Source organism: Pristiophorus japonicus, chromosome 20, assembly GCF_044704955.1.
Source record: "Pristiophorus japonicus isolate sPriJap1 chromosome 20, sPriJap1.hap1, whole genome shotgun sequence".
Taxonomy (NCBI): Eukaryota; Metazoa; Chordata; class Chondrichthyes; family Pristiophoridae; genus Pristiophorus; species Pristiophorus japonicus.
In genome coordinates, this window is record NC_091996.1 from 85,790,097 (window position 1) to 85,813,205 (window position 23,109).

Here is a 23,109-nt window from a genome sequence, read left to right on the forward strand (position 1 = left end):
CTCCCTGATAAAGTGCAACATCCCCACCGACACCTGCGAGTCCCTGGCCCAAAGACCAGTCCGCCCTAAGTGGAGGAAGAGCATCCGGGAGGGCGCTGAGCACCTCGAGTCTCGTCGCCGAGAGCGTGCAGAAAACAAGCGCAGGCAGCGGAAGGAGCGTGCGGCAAACCAGTCCCACCCTCCCTTTCCTCCAACCACTGTCTGTCCCGCCTGTGACAGAGACTGTAATTCCTGTATTGGACTGTTCAGTCACCTGAGAACTCACTTTTAGAGTGGAAGCAAGTCTTCCTCGATTCCGAGGGACTGCCTACGATGATGGTGCCTCAATACCCTCGCCTAAGAAGAATCTATCAACTTCAGTCTTGACATCGTCAATTGATCCCCGGTCTCAACAGCTTTTTGGGGGGAGAGAGTTCCAGGTTTCCCCCACCCTTTGTGTGAAGAAGTGCTTCCTGACATCACCCTGAACGGCCGGGGCTCTAATTTTAAGGTGACGCCCCCCCCCTTGTTCTGGACTCCCCCCACCAGAGGAAATAGTCTCTCCCTCGCTCTACCCTTTGATCATCTTAACACCGCGATTAGATCACCCCTTAATCTGTGCTCCAGGGAACACACGGCCAGTGTCTCACCATTGCATCATTTTCACCCCGGGTATCATTCTGGTGAATCTGAGTTGCTCCCCCTCCGAGGCTGGTAGATCCGTCCTGAGGGGCGGGGCGTCCAAAGTTTCTTCCTCTCGGTCGGCCAAACCTGGTCAGGGCTGAGAGGCCTCGGTGGAGAGGTCCTCTCGCTCTGCCCTCCCCCGCTGGCGCCCCCTCATGGCTCGGCGGGGTAAACGCACCATGTGCAGGGGTGGGTGTTTGAGCCCACGCGGGTGGGGGGGGGGGGCAAGGGAAAGGCCCCCGGTTGGATCCCCGCCGCTCTGGGCGGAGGTTCAGCCGAGGCTGCGGTACTGGTTACCGACTCTGCTTTCAGTGTGGAGCCTCCCACTCGCTCAAACGGCCTTGCATTCTCCATACCCCGCCCCATCTCCGATATTTTTATAACTGGCAAAGCAAAGTGTTCAAAAGGGTATTTTTCACACCCCTCCCCCCCTCCCGCCGTGATTGTTCTCCTGGGTAACTTACAGCAATGTCCAGAAGATTTCAATACAAGAGCAGGGAGGTTATGCTTGAACTGTATAAAACACTCTTCACCATAAGCGGTCCCTCGTGTCGAGGATGACTTGCTCCAACGCCAAAAAAGGGATGAGTTCACAGATGTTTCAATGAAGGACCTAATATTCCAGATCCCGAACAACATCCTGAAGGGTGGAAGATGCCTGTGGGTGGATTTTTTTAACGTGGGGTGACCGTTGCACACCAGCCACCACACGGGCTTGACAGAGCTAGGCCTTGGTCCAGTGGCAAGGGTTAACCAGGACATAGAAACTTAGAAACATAGAAAATAGGTGCAGGAGCAGGCCATTCGGCCCTTCGAGCCTGCACCGCCATTCAATATGATCATGGCTGATCATTCAACTTCAGTACCCCATTCCTGCTTTCTCTCCATACCCCTTGATCACTTTAGCCGTAAGGGCCACATCTAACTCCCTTTTGAATATATCTAACGAACTGGCCTCAACAACTTTCTGTGGTAGAGAATTCCACAGGTTCACAATTCTCAGAGTGAAGAAGTTTCTCCTCATCTCGGTTCTAAATGGCTTACCCCTTATCCTTTGACTGTGACCCCTGGTTCTGGACTTCCCCAACATCGGGAACATTCTTCCTGCATCTAACCTGTCCAGTCCCGTCAGAATTTTATATGTTTCTATGAGATCCCATCTCATTCTTCTAAATTCCAATGGCTGGAGACCTGCTCTGCTGCATGGACCTAGTGCGCACACATATCGCAGTGTGGGCTGGCCCGTGCTGTCCCAGGGCCCTCGCCTCTTCTGGGCACAGGGACAGCACATCATATCACATTGGCATCACATCACTCGACAATCTCTCGCCGCTCCTTCGCCCCGACTTCACCGCTCCTGCTGTACCTGCCCACACTCCAATCCCCGATCTGCACCTTGGTGACGTCCAATCCATTCACCCCCTTCACAGCCGTCGCCCTCCTGCACCAGCATGCATTGCTCCTTCGAGTGGTATACTCCACTCTGCTCCAGGGGTCTCCACACAAAACACCAGTTAGGCCACAGCTGGAGTACTGCGTGCAGTTCTGGTCACCACATTACAGGAAAGATGTGATTGCACTGGAGAGGGTACAGAGTTGATTTACCAGGATGTTGCCTGGATTGGAGAATTTTAGCTCTGAGGAAAGATTGGATAGGCTGGGTTTGTTTTCTTTGGAACAGAGGAGGCTGAGGGGAGACCTGATTAAGGTGTATAAAATGATGAGGGGCCTGGATAGAGTGGATAGGACGGACCTATTCCCCTTAGCAGAGGGGTCAACAACCAAGGGGCCTAGATTGAAAGTAATTGGGGGGCAGGTTTAGAGGGGATTTGAGGGGAAATGTCTTCACCCAGAGGGTGGTGGGGGTCTGGAACTCACTGCCTGAAAGGGTGGTAGAGGCAGAAATCCTCACCGCATTTAAAAAGTACTTGGATGTGCACCTGAAGTGCCGTAACCTGCAGGGCTACAGACCGAGAGCTGGAAAGTGGGATTAGGCTGGGTGGCTCTTTGTCGGCCGGCGTGGACACGATGGGCCGAATGGCCTCCTTCCGTGCTGTAAATTTCTGTGATTCTACGAATGGTCTTTCAGATCCTGGAGAGTCCTGGAGGAGTTGGCAACCCTTGGCTGCAGTGGGGCCGCAGGGCGAGGGAGAGAGAAGGAGAATGCCCCAATTTAATGGGGCCCCATCTCCTTCAGAGGCCAATCAACCTGCGGTGTGCGTGCGCGAGTATTGCCCCATATGCTGCACTTGACTTCCCGCTCAGCCTCTTTTGGAGGGAGAAGGCTGAGAGGGTATGGAAGGGAGGGCAGGAGATATTCAGGCAGGGCAGGAACCTACACTCGAGGGCAGGACGGGGAGGCTGAGCATTTCACGGCTTGACACAGAGGGCACGGAACGTGCGGCAACAGTCCACCCAGAGGGGGAGGGTGAGGGCTATTCCACGAGGGAGTTCGGTTAGATACAGGGCAGAGAAAGTGACGAAAGCTGGCCGGGTCTTCAGCAGTGCAGGTTCATTGGTGCGTCAACCTGAATCAGTAAGAACGAGAGAACGAGAGAAAGAACGAAAGAGAGAAGGAAGGCAAGATTGCGAGTAGGAAAGATTGAAAGAGAGAAAGAAGAGAAGATAGGAAGGAAAGGTTAAAAGAGAGAGAGAAAGAAAAGAGATGAAAGGATAAAAAGATAGAGAGAAAGAGAGAGGGAGAGAGACAGAAAGAAAGAGAGAAAGGAAGAGAAAGTATGAATGAGAAAGAGCGAAACAATGAGAAAATGAAAGAGAGAAGGAAGGAAAGATTGTGAGCAGAAAAGATTGAAAGAGAGAAAGAGAAGATAGGAAGGAAAGGTTAAAAGAGAGAAAGAAAAGAGAAGGTAGGATAGAAAGATAGAGAAATAGAAAGAGAGAATGGAAGAGAGGAAGGAAGGAATGAGAGAAAGAGCAAGAGATGACAGAGAGAAAGAAATAAGGAACTTACATTTATATAGTGCCCCAGGACGTCCCGAAGCGTTCCACAGCCGATGTGCTTCTGTCGGAGTGTAGTCACTGTTGTAGAGCAGCAAACCCCAAGGTATTAGCGACGAGAGATTTTTTTTTATTCGTTCCTGGGATGTGGGCGTCGCTGGCAAGGCCGGCATTTATTGCCCATCCCTAATTGCCCCTTGAGAAGGTGGCAGTGAGCCGCCTTCTTGAACCGCTGCAGTCCGTGTGGTGAAGGTGCTCCCACAGTGCTGTTAGGGAGGGAGTTCCAGGATTGTGACCTAGCGACGATGAAGGAACGGCCGATATATTTCCAAGTCGGGATGGTGTGTGACTTGGAGGGGAACGTGGAGGTGGTGGTGTTCCCATGCGCCTGCTGCCCTTGTCCTTCTAGGGGGTAGAGGTCGCGGGTTTGGGAGGTGCTGCCGAAGAAGCCTTGGCGAGTTGCTGCAGTGCATCTTGTAGATGGTGCAGACTGCAGCCAGGGGGCGCCGCTGGTGGAGGGAGTGAGTGTTGAAGGTGGTGGGTAGCGTGCCCATCAAGCGGGCTGCTTTGTCCTGGATGGTGTCGAGCTTCTCAAGTGTTGTTGGAGCTGCACTCGTCCAGGCAAGTGGAGAGTATTCCATCACACTCCTGACTTGTGTCTTGTAGATGGTGGGAAGGCTTTGGGGAGTCAGGAGGTGAGACACTGGCCACAGAATACCCAGCCTCTGACCCGCTCTTGTGGCTGGTCCAGTTAAGTTTCTGGTCAATGGTGACCCCCAGGATGTTGATGGTGGGGGATTCGGCGATGGTAATGCCGTTGAATGTAAAGGGGAGGTGGTTAGACTCTGGCTTATTGGAGATGGTCATTGCCTGGCACTTGTGTGACGCGAATGTTACTTGCCACTGATCAGCCCAAGCCTGAATGTTGTCCAGGTCTTGCTGCATGTGGGCATGGACTGATTCATTATCTGAGGAGTTACGAATGGAACTGAACACTGTGCAGCCATCAGCGAACATCCCCACTTCTGACCTTATGATGGAGGGAAGGTCATTGATGAAGCAGCTGAAGATGGTTGGGCCTAGGACACTGCCCTGAGGAACTCCTGCAGCGATATCCTGGGGCTGGGAAGATTGACCTCCAGCAACCACAACCATCTTCCTTTGTGTTAGGTATGACTCCAGCCAGCGGAGAGTTGTCCCCTTGATTCCCATTGACCAGTTTTACTAGGGCTCCTTGATGCCACACTTAGTCAAATGCTGCCTTGAAGTCAAGGGCAGTCACTCTCGCCTCTAGAATTCAGCTATTTTGTCCATGTTTGGACCAAGACTGTAAGGAGGTCTGAAACCAAATGCTTGACAAATCTTCTAGAATTGTTGGGGGATGTAACTAGTAGAGTGGACAAGGGAGAACCAGCGGATGTGGTTTATTTGGACTTTCAAAAGGCTTTTGACAAGGTCTTACACAAGAGATTAGTGTGCAAAGTTAAAGCATATGTTATTGGGGGTAACGTATTGACGTGGATAGAGAACTGGTTGGCAGATAGGAAGCAGGGAGTCAGAATAAATGGATCCTTTTCAGAATGGCAGGGAGTGACTAGTGGGGTGCCGCAGGGTTCAGTGCTGGGACCCCAGCTATTTACAATATACATTAATGATTTAGATGAAGGAATTGAGTGTAATATCTCCAAGTTTGCAGATGACACTAAGCTGGGTGGCGGTGTGAGCTGTGAGGAGGATGCTAAGAGGCTGCAGGGTGACTTAGACAGGTTAGGTGAGTGGGCAAATGCATGGCAGATGCAGTATAATGTGGATAAATGTGAGGTTATCCACTTTGGTGGCAAAAACAGGAAGGCAGAATATTATCTGAATGGTGACAGATAGGAAAAGAGGAGGTGCAACGAGACCTGGGTGTCATGGTACATCAGTCATTGAAAGTTGGCATGCAGGTACAGCAGGCGGTGAAGAAGGCAAATGGTATGTTGGCCTTCATAGCTAGGAGATTTGAGCATAGGAGCAGGGAGGTCTTACAGTTGTACAGGGTCTTAGTGAGTCCACACCTGGAATATTGTGTACAGTTTTGGTCTCCTAATCTGAGGAAGGACGTTCTTGCTATTGAGGGAGTGCAGCGAAGGTTCACCAGATTGATTACCGGGATGGCAGGATTGACATATGAGGAGAGATTGGATCGATTGGGCCTGTATTCACTGGAGTTTAGAAGAATGAGAGGGGATCTCATAGAAACATATAAAATTCTGACGGGATTGGACAGGTTAGATGCAGGAAGAATGTTCCCAATGTTGGGGAAGTCCAGAACCAGGGGCCACAGTCTAACGATAAGGGGTAAGCCATTTAGGACCAAGATGAGGAGAAACTTCTTCACCCAGAGAGTTGTTAACCTGTGGAATTCCCTACCACAGAAAGTTGTTGAGGCCAGTTTGTTAGATATATTCAAGAGGGAGTTAGGTATGGCCCTTACGGCTAAAAGGATCAAGGGTATGGAGAGAAAGCAGGAAAGGGGTACTGAGGTGAATGATCAGCCATGATCTTATTGAATGGTGGTGTAGGCTTGAAGGGCCGAATGGCCTACTCCTGCACCTATTTTCTATGTTTCTATGGTCCTGGAGGAACCCAAACTGGGCATGGGTGAGCAGGTTATTGGTGAGTAAGTGCCGCTTGATAGCACTGTCGACAACGCTTGGGAATGAACAATTATGTGTGAGTCCTAAGGCTCCATGGTACATACCTAAGCATCCCACAAAGCTTGGAGACCGAATTCTGCCCCAGTGCCAGCCTGAATGCCCAGACTGTGCCAAGCTATCTCCTCTCAGCAGTGCAGAGCGCTACAGTGCTGCTTGGCCGGGGGGGGGGGGGGGGGGGCGATAACTCAACCAGGGTCCCTGCTCCTGGTCAGCAGCCCGTGACCGCCCCCTGCTGGACAGCGAATGTGTGGAGTTGGGCCTCGGACAGGATGGAATTGGGCTCAGGAAGAGTCACTGTGCCAAGACTCGCTGTCTCGGCAATGGAATACTTGAGGGTAGTGGATCTGTGTCCCAGCAAGAGTCAGGGTTTGGAAGAAAATGGGCAGTACTAGAATTCATTATTTGAGAAGGTCCAATGATTTGATAACCCCACTCCAGAGACTTGAGCCCATAATCTAGGCGGTCACTCCCAGTGCAGTGCTGAGGGACCGCCGCACTGTCGGAGGGGCAGTACTGAGGGAGCGCCGCACTGTCGGAGGGGCAGTGCTGAGGGAGCGCCGCACTGTCGGAGGGGCAGTACTGAGGGAGCGCCGCACTGTCGGTGGGGCTGTACTGAGGGAGCGACGCACTGTCGGAGGGGCAGTACTGAGAGAGCGCCGCACTGTCGGAGGGGCTGTACTGAGGGAGCGACGCACTGTCGGAGGGGCAGTGCTGAGGGAGCGCCGCACTGTCGGAGGGGCAGTACTGAGGGAGTGCTGCACTGTCGGAGGGGCAGTACTGAGGGAGCGTCACACCGACGGAGGGGCAGTGCTGAGGGAGCGCCGCACTGTCGGAGGGGCAGTACTGAGGGAGCGCCGCACTGTCGGAGGGGCAGTACTGAGGGAGTGCCGCACTGTCAGAGGTGCCGTCTTTTGGATGAGGCGTTAAACCGAGGCCCCGTCTGCCCCTCAGGTGGACCAGAAAGAGCACACGGCCGCTACTGGAAGAACAGCAGGGGAGTTCTCCCGGCCAATATTTATCTCTCAACCAACATACTAAAAACCCGTATGATCTGGGTCATTATAACATTGCTGTTTGTGGGAGCTTGCTGTGCGCAAATTGGCTGCCGCGTTTCCCACGGGGACATTTCAAAAGTACTTCATTGGAGGTAAAGCGCTTTGGGACGTCCTGAGGTTGTGACAGGCGCTATATAAATGCAAGTCTTTACTTAATTGTAGAGATGTGGTCATAAAGTGTTACTTCTGATCAAAGATTCTTTCGAAAATTGCTTTCTCTTTTAGTGACTTCTGATGGTTATGAAGATAAGGAAAGTCAACGCAGCGAAATAAATAGAAGCCTATTTCGATCTAGGCATTCAATGCATTAAAAAATAAAATCAATAAAAGTTTTCACTACAGAAAAATGCTTCAATTAAGAGACACGTTTGACTTTCAGGGCAACTTGCCTGCACTTATTCCACGAGGAGCAGTCCATTCAGAACTGTCACTGAGACAGCAAGGAGCGGGGAGGTTTCTTCACACAGAGCGCGGATTGCCTGACCGCAGGAAGTGGCTCAGACAGAGAGCATTGCACCTTCAAGTTTGGGGATTGATACAGGGCTATGAGGAGAGAGCGGGGCAGTAGGATTAGTTTGGGATTGATACAGGGCTGTGGGGCAAGAGCGGGGCAGTGGGATTAGTTTGGGGATTGATACAGGGCTATGGGGAGAGAGCGGGGCAGTGGGATTAGTTTGGGGATTGATACAGGGCTGTGAGGAGAGAGGGGGCAGTGAGATTAGTTTGGGGATTGATACAGGGCTATGAGGAGAGAGTGGGGCAGTAGGATTAGTTTGGGATTGATACAGGGCTGTGGGGCGAGAGTGGGGCAGTGGGATTAGTTTGGGGATTGATACAGGACTATGGGGAGAGAGCGGGGCACTGGGATTAGTTTGGGATTGATACAGGACTATGGGGAGAGAGCGGGGCAGTGGGATTAGTTTGGGATTGATACAGGGCTAAAGTGAGAGAGCGGGGCAGTGGGATTAGTTTGGGGATTGATGCAGGGCTATGGGGAGAGAGCGGGGCAGTGGGATTAGTTTGGGGATTGATACAGGGCTATGGGGAGAGTGGGGCAGTGGGATTAGTTTGGGGATTGATACAGGGCTATGGGGAGAGCGGGGCAGTGGGATTAGTTTGGGATTGATACAGGGCTATGGGGAGAGAGCGGGGCAGTGGGATTAGTTTGGGGATTGATACAGGGCTATGGAGAGAGAGCGGGGCAGTGGGATTAGTTTGGGGATTGATACAGGGCTATGGGGAGAGAGCGGGGCAGTGGGATTAGTTTGGGGATTGATACAGGGCTATGGGGAGAGAGCGGGGCAGTGGGATTAGTTTGGGATTGATACAGGGCTATGGGGAGAGAGCGGGGCAGTGGGATTAGTTTGGGGATTGATACAGGGCTATGGGGAGAGAGTGGGGCAGTGGAATTAGTTTGGGGATTGATACAGGGCTATGATTAGAGAGCGGGGCAGTGGGATTAGTTTGGGGATTGATACAGGGCTATGGGGAGAGAGCGGGGCAGTGGGATTAGTTTGGGGATTGATACAGGGCTATGGGGAGAGAGCGGGGCAGTGGGATTAGTTTGGGATTGATACAGGGCTATGGGGAGAGCGGGGCAGTGGGATTAGGTTTGGTTTACTCGAGCAAAGATCTGGCACAATATGATGGGCCGAATGGCCTCGCCCGCTGCTGCAATCCTCTATGGTTTCAAGTCAATGATCTGGGTTAGTGGAAGGAAGCTGTATGGGAATCATTGGAAATCAATACCGTCGATTTGACTAACTATTCATCTGGTAAATTGCATATTATTGGTTTCTCCCTTCCAGCTTCCATCCTCTCTCGTTACCTGCTGGCCACTCGATTGTATCAGGTCGACTGTGCTTGCTCCGTTGAGCTTTACCGTGTTGTGGCTCAAAGTCCAAATGCACCGACACCCCACACTCGTCCACCTTCCTGTGTCGGTCCTGTGGTCGATCATTCGAGCAGGAAAGCTGGTGCGAACACAAACCATTTGGGTTCCTGTCTCCCGCGACCAGTGCTAGGCCTCCCCTGGTCCATTGCATAGAACGCAGCGCACAGAAACAGGCCATTCGGCCCCACGGGTTCGTGCCGGTGTTTATGCTCCACACCAGCCTCTTCCCACCCCTACTTCTTTTCCCGGAGAGTGACGAGATTATGGAACTCGCCCCCATAGGGAGTAGTCGAGGCGAATCGCATAGATGCATTTGAGGGGTAGCTAGATAAACGACTTGCTAGATTTGAGGGGTAGCTCGATAAGCAGAGGCGAGGGCCCAGGGGCAACCCACACTGCGATATGTGCACGCACTGAGTCCGTGCAGAAGACCTGGTCTCCAGTCGGGAGTGGTGCTGGGACACCAACTATTTACAATCTACATTAACGACTTGGAAGAAGGGACTGAGTGTAACGTAGCCAAGTTTGCCGACGATACAAAGATGGGAGGAAAAGCAATGTGTGAGGAGGACATACAAAATCTGCAAAAGGACATAGACAGGCTAAGTGAGTGGGCAAAAATTTGGCAGATGGAGTATAATGTTGGAAAGTGTGAGGTCATGCACTTTGGCAGAAAAAAATCAAAGAGCAAGTTATTATTCAAATGGAGAAAGATTGTAAAGTGCTGCAGTACAGCAGGACCTGGGGATACTTGTGCATGAGACACAAAAGGTTAGTATGCAGGTACAGCAAGTGATCAGGAAGGCCAATGAATCTTGGCCTTTATTGCAAAGGGGATGGAGTATAAAAGCAGGGAAGTCTTGCTACAGTTATCCAGGGTATTGGTGAGGCCACACCTGGATAACTGCGTGCAGTTTTGGTTTCCATATTTATGAAAGGGTATACTTGCTTTGGAGGCTGTTCAGAGAAGGGTCACTAGGTTGATTCTGGAGATGAGGGAGTTGACTTATGAGGAAAGATTGAGTAGGTTGGGCCTCTACTCATTGGAATTCAGAAGAATGAGAGGTGATCTTATCGAAACATTTAAGATTATGAGGGGGCTTGACAGGGTGGATGCAGAGAGGATGTTTCCACTAATGGGGGAGACTAGAACTAGGGGACATAATCTTAGAATAAGGGGCCGCCCATTTAAAACTGAGATGAGGAGAAATCTCTTCTCTCAGAGGGTTGTAAATCTGTGGAATTCGCTGCCTCAGAGAGCTGTGGAGGCTGGGTCATTGAATAAATTTAAGACAGAGATAGACAGTTCTTAAACGATTAAGGGGATAAGGGGGCGGGCGGGGAAGTGGAGCTGAGTCCATGATCAGATCAGCCATGATCGTATTGAATGGCGGAGCAGGCTCGAGGGGCCGAATGGCCGACTCCAGCTCCTATTTCTTATGGTATGTTGTGTGGAGCATAAATAGAGCAGTTGGGCCGAATGGCCTGTAAATTCGATCTTATTTACCCCATGCAATTTTGAACACAACAAAAGCAGGAGAAAATTACACAGGTCATCGAATATATTTATTATTACTTCGCTGGGAAAAAAATAAAGGTCATTTTTGTTCAAAAAGAGGCAGAAGGTATCAATCTGTCAACAAGAGAACCATTTTCTGTGCAATCGAATGTGCCCTTTACCCCAAAGTAATAGTTTATATAAGATACATGCTTTTTGAAAAAAAAAACTTATTCAGGGATTGAAACAGTGATAAGCACATAGGTTTATAATAAGAGCCTCTTCATCAGCGCAAGAAATGATCAATGTTCAAGAACTCTAATTAACTCAAATTTTCTTAATTCATTTCTGTTCAACATCTTATTTGTTTTGGGTAATAAATGTTTTGTGAATAAGCGCTGAGGATAAATAATATTTCCACTTCACACACTCTTTCCTCCATCGAACACTCCCAGGGCAGGTACAGCACGAGTTAGATACAGAGTAAAGCTCCCTCTACACTGTCCCATCAAACACTCCCAGGGCAGGTGCAGCACGGGTTAGATAAAGAGTAAAGCTCCCTCTACACTGTCCCATCAAACGCTCCCAGGGCAGGTGCAGCACGGGTTAGATACAGAGTAAAGCTCCCTCTACACTGTCCCATCAAACACTCTCAGGGCAGGTACAGGGGGTTAGATACAGAGTAAAGTTCCCTCTACACTGACCCATCAAACACTCCCAGGGCAGGTACAGGGGGTTAGATACAGAGTAAACCTCCCTCTACACTGTCCCATCAAACACTCCCAGGGCAGGTACAGGGGGTTAGATACAGAGTAAAGCTCCCTCTACACTGTCCCATCAAACACTCCCAGGGCAGGTACAGCACGGGGTTAGCTACAGAGTAAAGCTCCCTCTACACTGTCCCATCAAACACTCCCAGGGCAGGTACAGCACAGGGTTAGATACAGAGTAATGCATGAACCGGAGGTGGATAATCACGGGTCAATCTAAATGATTGATTCTCCAAGTGATTGACGAGACTCCCTTTTAGGATCATTCTGTACGCAGTTCAGAACTACCAGAGATAGCCTGCTTCATTGTCTGAATTTATTGACTGAAATACTGATTGACAGAATACACAGAAAGGAGAAAGACTTGCTTTTATATAGTGTCTTTCATATGTAAGCGCTTTACAGCCAATTCAGTATTTTTTTTTGGAGTGTGGTCACTGTTGTAATGTTGGAACTGTGACAGCCAATTTGTGCACAGCAAGCTCCCAAACACAGCAATGAAATAAATCCAGATCATCTCTTTTTTAGTGATGTTGGTTGAGGAACACGCATTGGCCCCAAGACCCCATGGAGAACTCCCCTGCTGTTTATTCAAATAGTGGCCGTGGGATCATTTACGTCCACCTGAGAGAGCAGATGCGGTCTCGGTTTAAGGTCTCATCCGAGAGACGGGATCGGAGATAGTGCGGTGCTCCCTTGGCAACCGCACAGAGTGTCGGCCTGGATTTTGTGCTCAAGTCCCTGGAGTGGGACTCGAACCCGACCTTCTGTCCAGCTCTACTGCTCTCAGCTTATGTTGACCGCACTTTCGGGGGGGGCGGAATTGGTGGGTACGTCAGATAGTGACCGGGGTCACTGAGGGAAACTGTTGCCCCTCCAATCTCTCAGCACGGACCCGACGCTTGAACCCAGGACAAATAAAAGGCGTTAAAAGATATCCGCAACTCGTCGTAACTAGTCTGGGCCACTCACAGCCCAAGATCTCTCCTTTGAAACTATTGGTTTCTGATCGTTAAGCTACCGAGAGCAGAGAAGGGGAAGATTTGATAGGTGTTCAAAGTCATGAAGGGTTTCGACAGAGTAAATAACGAGGAACAGTTTCCAGTGGCAGGAGGCTCGGTAACAAGAGGACCCAGATTTAAGGTCATTGTCAAATGAACCAGAGGGGAGATGAGGAGAATGTTTTTTTTTTGCACAGCGAGTTTATGTGATCATAGAAATTTACAGCACTGAAGGAGGCCATTTCGGCCCATCGTGTCCGTGTCGGCCGACAAAGAGCCACCCAGCCTAATCCCACTTTCCCGCTCTCGGTCCGTAGCCCTGCAGGTTACGGCACTTCAAGTGCACATCCAGGTACTTTTTAAATGTGGTGAGGGTTTCTGCCTCTACCACCCTTTCAGGCAGTGAGTTCCAGACCCCCCACCACCCTCTGGGTGAAGACATTTCCCTCAAATACCCTCTAAACCTCCCCCCAATTACTTTAAATCTATGCCCCCTGGTTGTTGACCCCTCTGCTAAAGGAAATATGTCCTTCCTATCCACTCTATCCAGGCCCCTCATCATTTTATACACCTCAATCAGGTCTCCCCTCAGCCTCCTCTGTTCCAAAGAAAACAGACCCAGCCTATCCATTCTTTCCTCATAGCTAAAATTCTCCAGTCCAGGCAACATCCTCGTAAATCTCCTCCTCCTAGAGCGATCACATCTTTCCTGTAATGTGGTGACCAGAACTGCACGCAGTACTCCAGCTGTGGCCTAACTAGTGTTTTATACAGTTCACGTATAACCTCCCTGCTCTTGTATTCCATGCCTCAGCTAATAAAGGCAAGCATTCTGTATGCCTTCTTAACCACCTTATACACCTGGCCTGCTACCTTCAGGGATCTGTGGACCTGCACTCCAAGGTCCCTTTGATCCTCTAGCTCTATCAGACACTCATCTGGAACGTACTGTCGGAAAGGGTGTGTGATTTATCCGGTAAAGTGTCAGCATTAAATGCTGTGTCGATAATGGGGCGTAATACGCAGGCGACACCCACTCGTGTGCCAACTTGCAAGTGTGTTCAAAGCTTCCGCCCATCAAAATGACAGATCGTCTACACAGAGCCCACAACTACATGGCAAACGTAAGAACTAGGAGCAGGAGTCGGCTATTCGAGCCTGCTCCGCCATTTATTATGATCTTGGCTGATATGATCATGGACTCAGCTCCACTTCCCTGCCTGTTTCCCATAACCCTTCACTCCCTTATCGCTCAAACATCTGTCTACCTCCGCCCTAAATATATTCAATGTCCCAGCCCCCACAGCTCTCTGGGGCAGAGAATTCCACAGATTTACAACCCTCTGAGAGAAGAAATTCCTCCTCATCTCAGTTTTAAATGGGCGGCCCCTTATTCTGAGACTATGTCCCCTAGTTTTAGTTTCCCCTGTGTGTAGAAATATCCTCTCTGGATCCACCTTGTCGAGCCCCTCATTATCTTACATGTTTCGATAAGATCACCTCTCATTCTTCTGAACTCCAATGAGTGTAGGCCCAACCTACTCAACCTTTCCTCATAAGACAACCCCCTCATCTCCGGAGCCTACCTCGTGAACCTTCTCTGAACTGCCTCCAATGCAAGTAATATCCTTTCTTAAATACGGAGACCAAAACTGTACACAGTACTCCAGGTGTGGCCTCACCAATACCCTGTACAGTTGTAGCAGGACTTCTCTGCTTTTATACTCTATCCCCCTTGCAATAAAGGTCAACATTCCATTTGCCTTCCTGATCACTTGCTGTACCTGCACACTAACTTTTTGTGTTTCATGCACAAGGACCCCCAGGTCCCGCTGTACTGCAGCACTTTGCAATTTTTCTCCATTTAAATAATAATTTGCTTTTCTATTTTTTCTGCCGAACGTGGATAACCTCACATTTTCCCACATTATACTCCATCTGCCAAAAGTTGACATAGCAAAACTGAACGGAAATTGAGGGCTGTGGACAGGAAGGTGGTAAAGGGGGGGGGGGGGGGGTGGAGAAAAGAAAGAAGGATTTGCATTCATATAGCGCCTTTCACGACCACCGGATGCGAAAGAGGGAAGAGGGTGAGAAAATAACAACCTGCATTTATCGATCACCTTTAACACAGTAAAACGTTCCAAGGTGCTTTACAGGAGCGTTATAAAACAAAATTTGACACCGAGCCACATGAGATATTAGGACAGGCAAAGAGGTTGGTTTTAAGGAGCGTCTTGAAGGAGGAAAGAGAGGTAGAGAGGTTTAGGGAGGGAGTTCCAGAGCTTGGAGCCCAGGCAACAGAAGGCACGGATACCGATGGTGGAGCGATTATAATCAGGGATGTTCAGGAGGGCAGAATTAGAGGAGTGCAGATATCTCGGGGGGGTTGTGGGACTGGAGGAGATTACAGAGATAGGGAGGGACGAGGGCCATGGAGGGATTTGAAAACAAGGATGAGAATTTTGATATCGAGGCATTGCTTAACCGGGAGCCAATGTAGGTCAGCGAGCACAGGGGATGATGGGTGAGCAGGACTCGGTGCGAGTTAGGACACGGGGCAGTGAGCACAGGGGGTGATGGGCGAGCGGGACTTGGTGCTAGTTAGGACGCGGGACAGCCGAGTTTTGGATCACCTCTAGTTTACGTAGAATAGAAGGTGGGAGACCAGCCAGGAGTGCGATGGAATAGTCAAGGCTAGAGGCAAAAAAGAAATATAGAAATTTACGGCACGGAAGGAGGCCATTTCGGCCCATCGTGTCCACACCGGCCGACAAAGAGCCACCCAGCCCAATCCCACTTTCCAGCTCTCGGTCCGTAGCCCTGCAGGTTACGGCACTTCAGGTGCACATCCAAGTACTTTTTAAATGTGGTGAGGGTTTCTGCCTCTACCACCCTTTCAGGCAGTGAGTTCCAGACCCTCACCGCCCTCTGGGTGAAGACATTTCCCCACAAATCCCCTCTAAACCTCCCCCCAATTATTTTAAATCCATGCCCCCTGGTTGTTGACCCCTCTGTTAAGGGAAATATGTCCTTCCTATCCACTCTATCTAGGCCCCTCATAACTTTATACACCTCAATAAGGTCTCCCCTCAGCCTCCTTTGTTCCAAAGAAAACAACCCAGTCTATCCAATCTTTCCTCAAAGCTAAAATTCTCCAGTCCAGGCAACATCCTGGTAAATCCCCTCAGTACCCTTTCTGGTGCAATCACATCTTTCCTGTAATGTGGTGACCAGAACTGCACGCAGTACTCCAGCTGTGGCCTAACTCGTCTTTTATACAGTTCAAGGATAACCTTCCTGCTCTTGCATGCTATGCCTCAGCTAATAAAGGTAAATGTTCCATAGGCCTTCTTAACCACCTCATCTACCTGTACTGCTACCTTCAGGGATCTGTGGACATGCACTCCAAGGTCCCTTTGTTCCTCTAGATATATCAGACGTTCGTCGGTCTAGCTGTCTGCAGCCACAACAAACTCGAGGACCAGAAGGCACCGGGCTCTGATACCGGTCGGATAAACTCAGCCATTAGTGGCTCCAAGCTGAATAAGGTTCCTTAGGTTAGGGGCTTTCTGTCGCATTGGACTGCTGTCGGATACAGTTACCGCCATCCAGTGCCAAATACAAACCGACCAGGAGAGTCAAATGAAAAAAGTAGAGGTCCTCAGAGCAGGTAGACAGTTGATGTACCACGACTGATGTCATAGTACATCAGTCATTGAAAGTAGGCATGCAGGTACAGCAGGCGGTGAAGGCGGCAAGTGGCATGTTGGCCTTCATAGCGAGAGGATTTGAGTATAGGAGCATGGAGGTCTTACTGCAGTTGTACAGGGCCTTGGTGAGGCCACACCTGGAATATTGTGTGCAGTTTTGGTCTCCTAATCTGAGGAAGGACATTCTTGCTATTGAGGGAGTGCAGCGAAGGTTCACCAGACTGATTCCCGGGATGGTTGGACTGACATATGAAGAAAGACTGGATCGACTAGGTTTATATACATTGGAATTTAAAAGAATGAGAGGGGATCTCATAGAAACATATAAAATTCTGCCGGGATTGGACATGTTAGATGCAGGAAGAATGTTCTCGATGTTGGGGAAGTCCAGAACCAGGGGTCACAGTCGAAGGATAAGGGGTAAGCCATTGAGGACCGAGATGAGGAGAAACTTCTTCACTCAGAGAATTGTGAACCTGTGGAATTCTCTACCGCAGAAAGTTGTTGAGGCCAGTTCGTTAGATATATTCAAAAGGGAGTTAGATGTGGCCCTTAGGGCTAAAGGGATCAAGGGGTATGGAGAGAAAGCAGGAATGGGGTACTGAAGTTGAATAATCAGCCATGATCGTATTGAATGGTGGTGCAGGCTTGAAGGGTCGAATGGCCTACTCCTGCACCTATTTTCTATGTTAAAGGAGAGCAGAAGCGGCTGAGAAAAGTGGGCGCGCAACATACGAGCAGCGTCGCCTCCCAAGTCGCGTGCCATTCTGCCGTGGACATGTAATCCATTCCTTCATCGTGACTGGGCCGTTACCCTGGGAGCAGCACCAGCACCACAAGGACTGCAACTGTTCAAGAAGGCCGATCACCACTACCTTCTCTGGGCTCCCAGAGACGTGAGCGGTAAATGCCTGCCTTGCCAGCGACGCCCACATGTCCCCAAGAACCAATAAGCGACTCCTATGGAACATTTTCATAAGAAATAGGAGCAGGAGTCGGCCATTCGGCCCCTCGAGCCTGCTCCGCCATTCAATAAGATCATGGCGGATCTGATCATGGACTCAGCTCCACTTCCCCGTCCGCTCCCCATAACCCCTTATTCCCTATCGCTCAAAAATCTATCTCTGTCTTAAATTTATTCAATGTCCCAGCTTCCACAGCTCTCTGAGGCAATGAATTCCACAGACTTACAACCCTCAGAGAGAAGAAATTCCTCCTCATCTCAGTTTTAAATGGGCGGCCCCTTATTCTAAGATCATGCCCCCTAGTTCTAGTCTCCCCCATCAGTGGAAACATCCTCTCTGCATCCACCTTGTCCAGCCCCCTCATAATCTGATACGTTTCAATAAGATCACCTCTCATTCTTCTGAATTCCAATGAGTAGAGGCCCAACCTACTCAACCTTTCCTCATAAGTCAACCCCCTCATCTCCGGAATCAACCGAGTGAACCTTCTCTGAACTGCCTCCACAGCAAGTATATCCTTTCATAAATATGGAAACCAAAACTGCACGCAGTATTCCAGGTGTGGCCTCACCAATACCCTTTATAACTGTAGCAAATCTTCCCTGCTTTTATACTCCATTCCCTTTGCAATAAAGGCCAACATTCCATTTGCCTTCCTGATCACTTGCTGTACCTGCATACTAACCTTTTGTGTTTCATGCACCAGGACCCCCAGGTCCCGCTGTACTGCGACACTTTGCAATCTTTCCCCATTTAAATTAATAACTTGCTCTTTGATTTTTTTTCTGCCAAAGTGCATAACCTCACACTTTCCAACATTATACTCCATCTGCCAAATTTGTGCCCACTCACTTAGCCTGTTTATGTCCTTTTGCAGATTTTTTGTGTTCTCCTCACACATTGCTTTTCCTCCCATCTTTGTATCATCAGCAAACTTGGCCACATTACACTCAGTCCCTTCATCCAAGTCGTTAATATAGATTGTAAATAGTTGGGGTCCCAGCACTGATCCCTGCAGCACCCCACTGGTTGCTGAGAGTGAGCGCTTAGAAATTCCCGAGACTGTAAATATCTTAACAGATTAAATAAAATCAGGTCGTCTGCAAGTGAAAGATATACATGTAAATTATCAGACTAATTTGAATAGTTTGAATATTGCAATGTGCAACATTTAATGCGATTACAGAGAGTCTTCCACAGAACACGGAAGAATTTAATTTCAATTTACACAGGAGAGGATTTCACTGCACGTCGGCAATAGGCCCGGGAGAGAAAAGTATCTTTTAAAAAAAACTGATATTGCAGCTTGCGTTGAACAGAGATCCAGCCTGCTACAGGTTTCAAATTTCAGTTATAAAGCAGGCTTCATCTGTGACACTCAGCCCAAGCTGTAACCACGGCGACTGTAGTGCAGGCTTCTTCTGTCACGCTAGGTCCAAGCTGTAACCATAATGAGCGAAGTGCAGGCTTCTTCTGTCACGCTAGGCCCAAGCTGTAACCACGGCGACTGTAGTGGAGGCTTCTTCTGTGACACTAGGCCCAGGATATACCCACACCGAGTGTAGTGCAGGCGGCTTCCTGTTCTGTTCCTATCTCCTCCCAGGAAGACGGAGCGATCTCTTGGGAGGGTTGGATGAAACAGTTATTCCCCCTCCCACCTCCGTAGACGCCCTCTCACCACCAACTCTCTAAGCTCGTTCTACCTCGTCTTGTTCAAGTGACCGAAAGGGTGGAGCCGGTGCACGGTTTCTCCAAATCTAGGGAATTCTGGGGGGGGGGGGGGGGGGGGAAAGAGGGGGTCTGCGGAGATGCGCCATCTCCCTCCTCTAACCACGTTACATTGGTCCGTAGGCCCACCCGAGGGTGTTAGCTACGAGGCTGGGATAAGGTCTTCCATTGCATCGAGTGACTCGTCGATTCCAACCGGAGCTAGATTTGGAGACACTTGTGAAGCAGCCGGGAAAAGGACAGGGCTCTCGGGTTGGAATTGTCTCCCTTCTCCGGGGTCTTACTGTGTCAGGAATGGTCACTCGGCATCTGCAACACAGCTCTGCCGCTTCCCCCCTCCACCACTTTGAAGCCAGGTGGATCGGGGTCTGTAGGGACCTTTTCCTATTCGAACACCCAAGGGGCTATCAAACCATGAGGGAGTGTCATACCCCTCTCCCCTTTCCTTCCCACCCCTCGGCTGCTATCCACATTGTGCACTTACCAGCAAGGGGCGAAGGGTTAGAGGTCAGGAGCAGGCACCATAGCCGGCATTTCCCTCCTTATCCCATGGCCAATTGTAGTGCCCCCAATTGCTGCCGGGCTAGGATCAACGAGCCAATCATGGACCACAGATGCAACTGGGACCGTCCCTAGAGTCCACGGCTCAGAACCACACACCTGAGCGTCGAGTACGACAGGTTTTTTTTAACAAAATATTCGTTCACAGGATGTGGACGTCGCTGGCAAGGCCGTCATTTATTGCCCGTTCCTAATTGCCCCTTGAGAAGATGGTGGTGCAGTTCTTGAAGACAACCGAATGTCTCGCTGGGCCATTTCAGAGGGAAAGTTAAGAGTCAACCACATTGCTGTGAGTCTGGAGTCACATAGCGGCCAGACCGGGTAAGGGCGGCAGATTTCCTTCCCGAAAGGGGCATTAGTGAACCAGATGGGGTTTTATGACAACCTGGTAGTTTCATGGCCACCATTACTGATTCTAGCTATTTATTCCAGATTTACTGAATTAACTCCCGTGATGGGATTTGAACACACGTCTCGGGATCATTCGTCCAGGCCTCAGGATCACTGGTGACGTAACCACTGTGCTACCGTACCCGATAATAAAACAGTTTTAAATCAACCCATTGGTGAATCGCAAGGTCAGTACACTCTCGAAATAACTGCTCGGAACAGAGATGAGGAATAATAAGGTACTCAGAGTCGCTCTGACTGTGACTACCCACACACACACACAGATAACAAGCGGCAGTGCACCAGGGGATTGATAGGCTTGCTGGCGGAGCCTCGGACATGTCCTGTTCTTGGGTACGAGTCACTTGCCCTCGTGGTGTGCCGCGAGGGGGAATGGTGGCCGTCGCCAAGACTGGAACAGCAGGAGCAGCCAGCACGGCTGTCAGTGCCGGGATTGAAGGGGCTGGAGGCCCCGGATTGCTGGATCCGCACCCAGGGTTAAGTCAGCGCCCGAGGGGAGGGGAGGCGACCCCTCCACCGGGACTGGAAGCACGTCGCCTCTCTAACCAGAGGATGGCAAGCCTCCCATTTTTAATTTTAGACTCGACTGAACGGAATCGGTAAAAGTAATGAACAAAAAAATAAAGGCACGTGTTAGCATATCTCCGCCAATGTTCCTTTTTAAGCTGTGTGGCCGCGCAGTGCTTCAGGGGTCCCCGCAGCTGGTGAGTCGGCTTTTAAACTGAATAAAGAGCGCAGGCGCGGACCTTTGAATGGGCCTCGCCCCCAAATTTATTTACTTATTTTAAAAAACAGGGAACGGGGATCTCTGCCACCCCCCTTGCCTCCCGCCAGCCCACTTCACCCCTGCCTCCCCACCTCCACAACCTCCTCCCCCACCTCCTCAAAGTGCTTCGCACACGGTGAATTGCATGAAGAGCAGGGACTTATTACGGAGGCACAAGCAGCAAGGGCACTCTGCGCACAGCAAGAGGCCACAGGCAGCGGAGTGACGTTGCACTGTCACAGAAATTTACAGCGCGGGAGGAGGCCATTCGGCCCATCGTGTCCGCGCCGGCCGACAAAGAGCCACCCAGCCTAATCCCACTTTCCAGCTCTCGGTCCGTAGCCCTGCAGGTTACGGCACTTCAGGCGCACATCCAGGTACTTTTTAAATGTGGTGAGGGTTTCTGCCTCTACCACCCTTTCAGGCAGTGAGTTCCAGACCCCCACCACCCTCTGGGTGAAGACATTTCCCCTCAAATCCCCTCTAAACCTCCCCCCAATTACTTTAAATCTATGCCCCCTGGTTGTTGATCCCTCTGCTAAGGGAAATAGGTCCATCCTATCCACTCTATCCAGGCCCCTCATCATTTTATACACCTCAATAAGGTCTCCCCTCAGCCTCCTCTGTTCGGGTCGGTTGAACTTCCCCACCCAGCAGGACGGGATCTGGTTTTCATGTCTTCATCTGCACCGGCTCCGATGTTTCCATCCTTATCTAATGACGTGTAAGTGTGAGAGTGTGTGTGTGTGTGTGTGTGAGAGAGAGCGTGTTTGTGTGTGTGTGAGAGCGTGTGCGCGTGTGAGAGCGTGTGAGAGAGCGTGTGAGAGAGCGTGAGAGAGAGCGCGAGAGAGAGCGCGAGTGAGAGCGTGTGTGAGAGCGTGAGAGAGAGCGTGAGAGAGAGCGTGAGAGAGAGCGTGTGTGAGAGCGTGAGAGAGCGTGAGAGAGAGCGTGTGAGAGAGCGTGAGAGAGAGCGTGAGAGAGAGCGTGAGAGAGAGCGTGAGAGAGCGTGAGAGAGAGCGAGTGAGAGAGCGTGAGAGAGAGCGTGAGAGAGAGCGTGAGAGCGTGTGTGAGAGCGTGTGAGCGCGCGCGCGTGTGTGTGAGCGCGCGTGTGTGTGAGCGCGTGAGAGTGTGTGTGTGAGCGCGCGTGCGTGAGAGCGCGCTGTAAGCAGGCGAGAGGGCGGAGCCAAATCAAGAGGATTAGTGCACTGTGTGGTGATAGGTGAACAAAATATATATGTATTTTTTTTTGAATGAACGGTAGAGCACAGCGGGATTGGTGTGTAACAGTTTTTAAAAATAAATTGACACAGAAACAAGCCTGAGGTACCAACAGAGCAGCTCGGCAAACAGTAAAACAGACCGACTGACCCCTGACTCCCCGGCAGGGTCATCCCACAGCAGACCCCCGCAACGCAAAACTTTCTTTCAAGGGGACAAAGTGAGGATGGGAGGGGGGGAGGAGGGAGGAGGGGCGTTGGCCGTCGAAAAAGTGGGAGGAATGTGGTCGCCGTTCAGTGTCGGGGGGGGGGGGGGGGGGGGGGGGGAACGTGGCGGGGGGGGGGGGGGGGGAGGACAAACCGTGGTGGGCGCCTGGCCGCCATTGACCGCCGGAAACCAAAATGGCGAGACGACGTTAGAAAGGGACAGTCCGTTCTCCGGCGTCAAGAAGCAATCGTCACGACAACCTCTCCCCCCACAGCTGTCAGGCTTCCCTCCCCCTCTCTCTATCTCTCGCTCGGGGAGGGGCAGGGCTCATAGGGAGGGAAGAGATTTCAAACTCTTTTGCGCTAAAGAGGGGGAATGGAAAACAAAAAAAGTCCAAACTGTGGTGGGGGAGGGCGTTGGGGGAGGAGCGCCGAGATCGTTCCCCCCCCCCCCCCCCCCCGTGTCGTGGTACACTCGAAACCCCCTGCCTAGAAACAGAACGGCAAACGGCGTCCAACGGAGGGGGTGGGACTGGGGAGCAGGAGGGAGTATACACTGCGGCCCTGAAGGCCTCGGCAATACTCCCCTCCCCAACCCACTTCAATGTCTCCCCCCCCCCCCCCCCCCCGGTCCTATGTGCACAGGGGCATTTCTCGATTAGCTGGCCTGCTCGAGCTGTGCGGAGCTGCTGTCCCGACAGGTGGATAACTCCGCCATCGCCGCCCACGATAAATTGAGATATGCGCATATTAATTATGCTACCCCACCCTCCCCTCTCTCCCCCCACCCCAACGCTCCACGGTATAAACCCGCCAGGTCAAAAAAAGGTGCTGGTTACACCTGCCGCCTCCCCCCCCCCCTCCCCTCCCAAGAGTACTTTGTTTTGCGTGTTTAAATAACCCTGCTCTGGTTGAGTGCAGGTTGGGGTGTCCCAGTGTTCCCAGATCACGGGACATGCAGCCGCTTAAACCCTTTGCAAACCCCCGCAAACCCACCTCCCGC

General features: G+C 50.8%; 1 long non-coding RNA gene across 1 annotated transcript in view; it reads right to left on the minus strand.

The window, feature by feature from the left end:
• Positions 1-22,550: 22,550 nt before the first annotated feature.
• LOC139232640 (uncharacterized) overlaps positions 22,551-23,109 on the minus strand; it is a 1,023-nt gene continuing 464 nt past the window's right edge. The window contains exon 2 of the long non-coding RNA XR_011588063.1: positions 22,551-23,102. This is a non-coding gene — a long non-coding RNA (uncharacterized lncRNA). The remainder of the gene's footprint in view (positions 23,103-23,109) is intronic.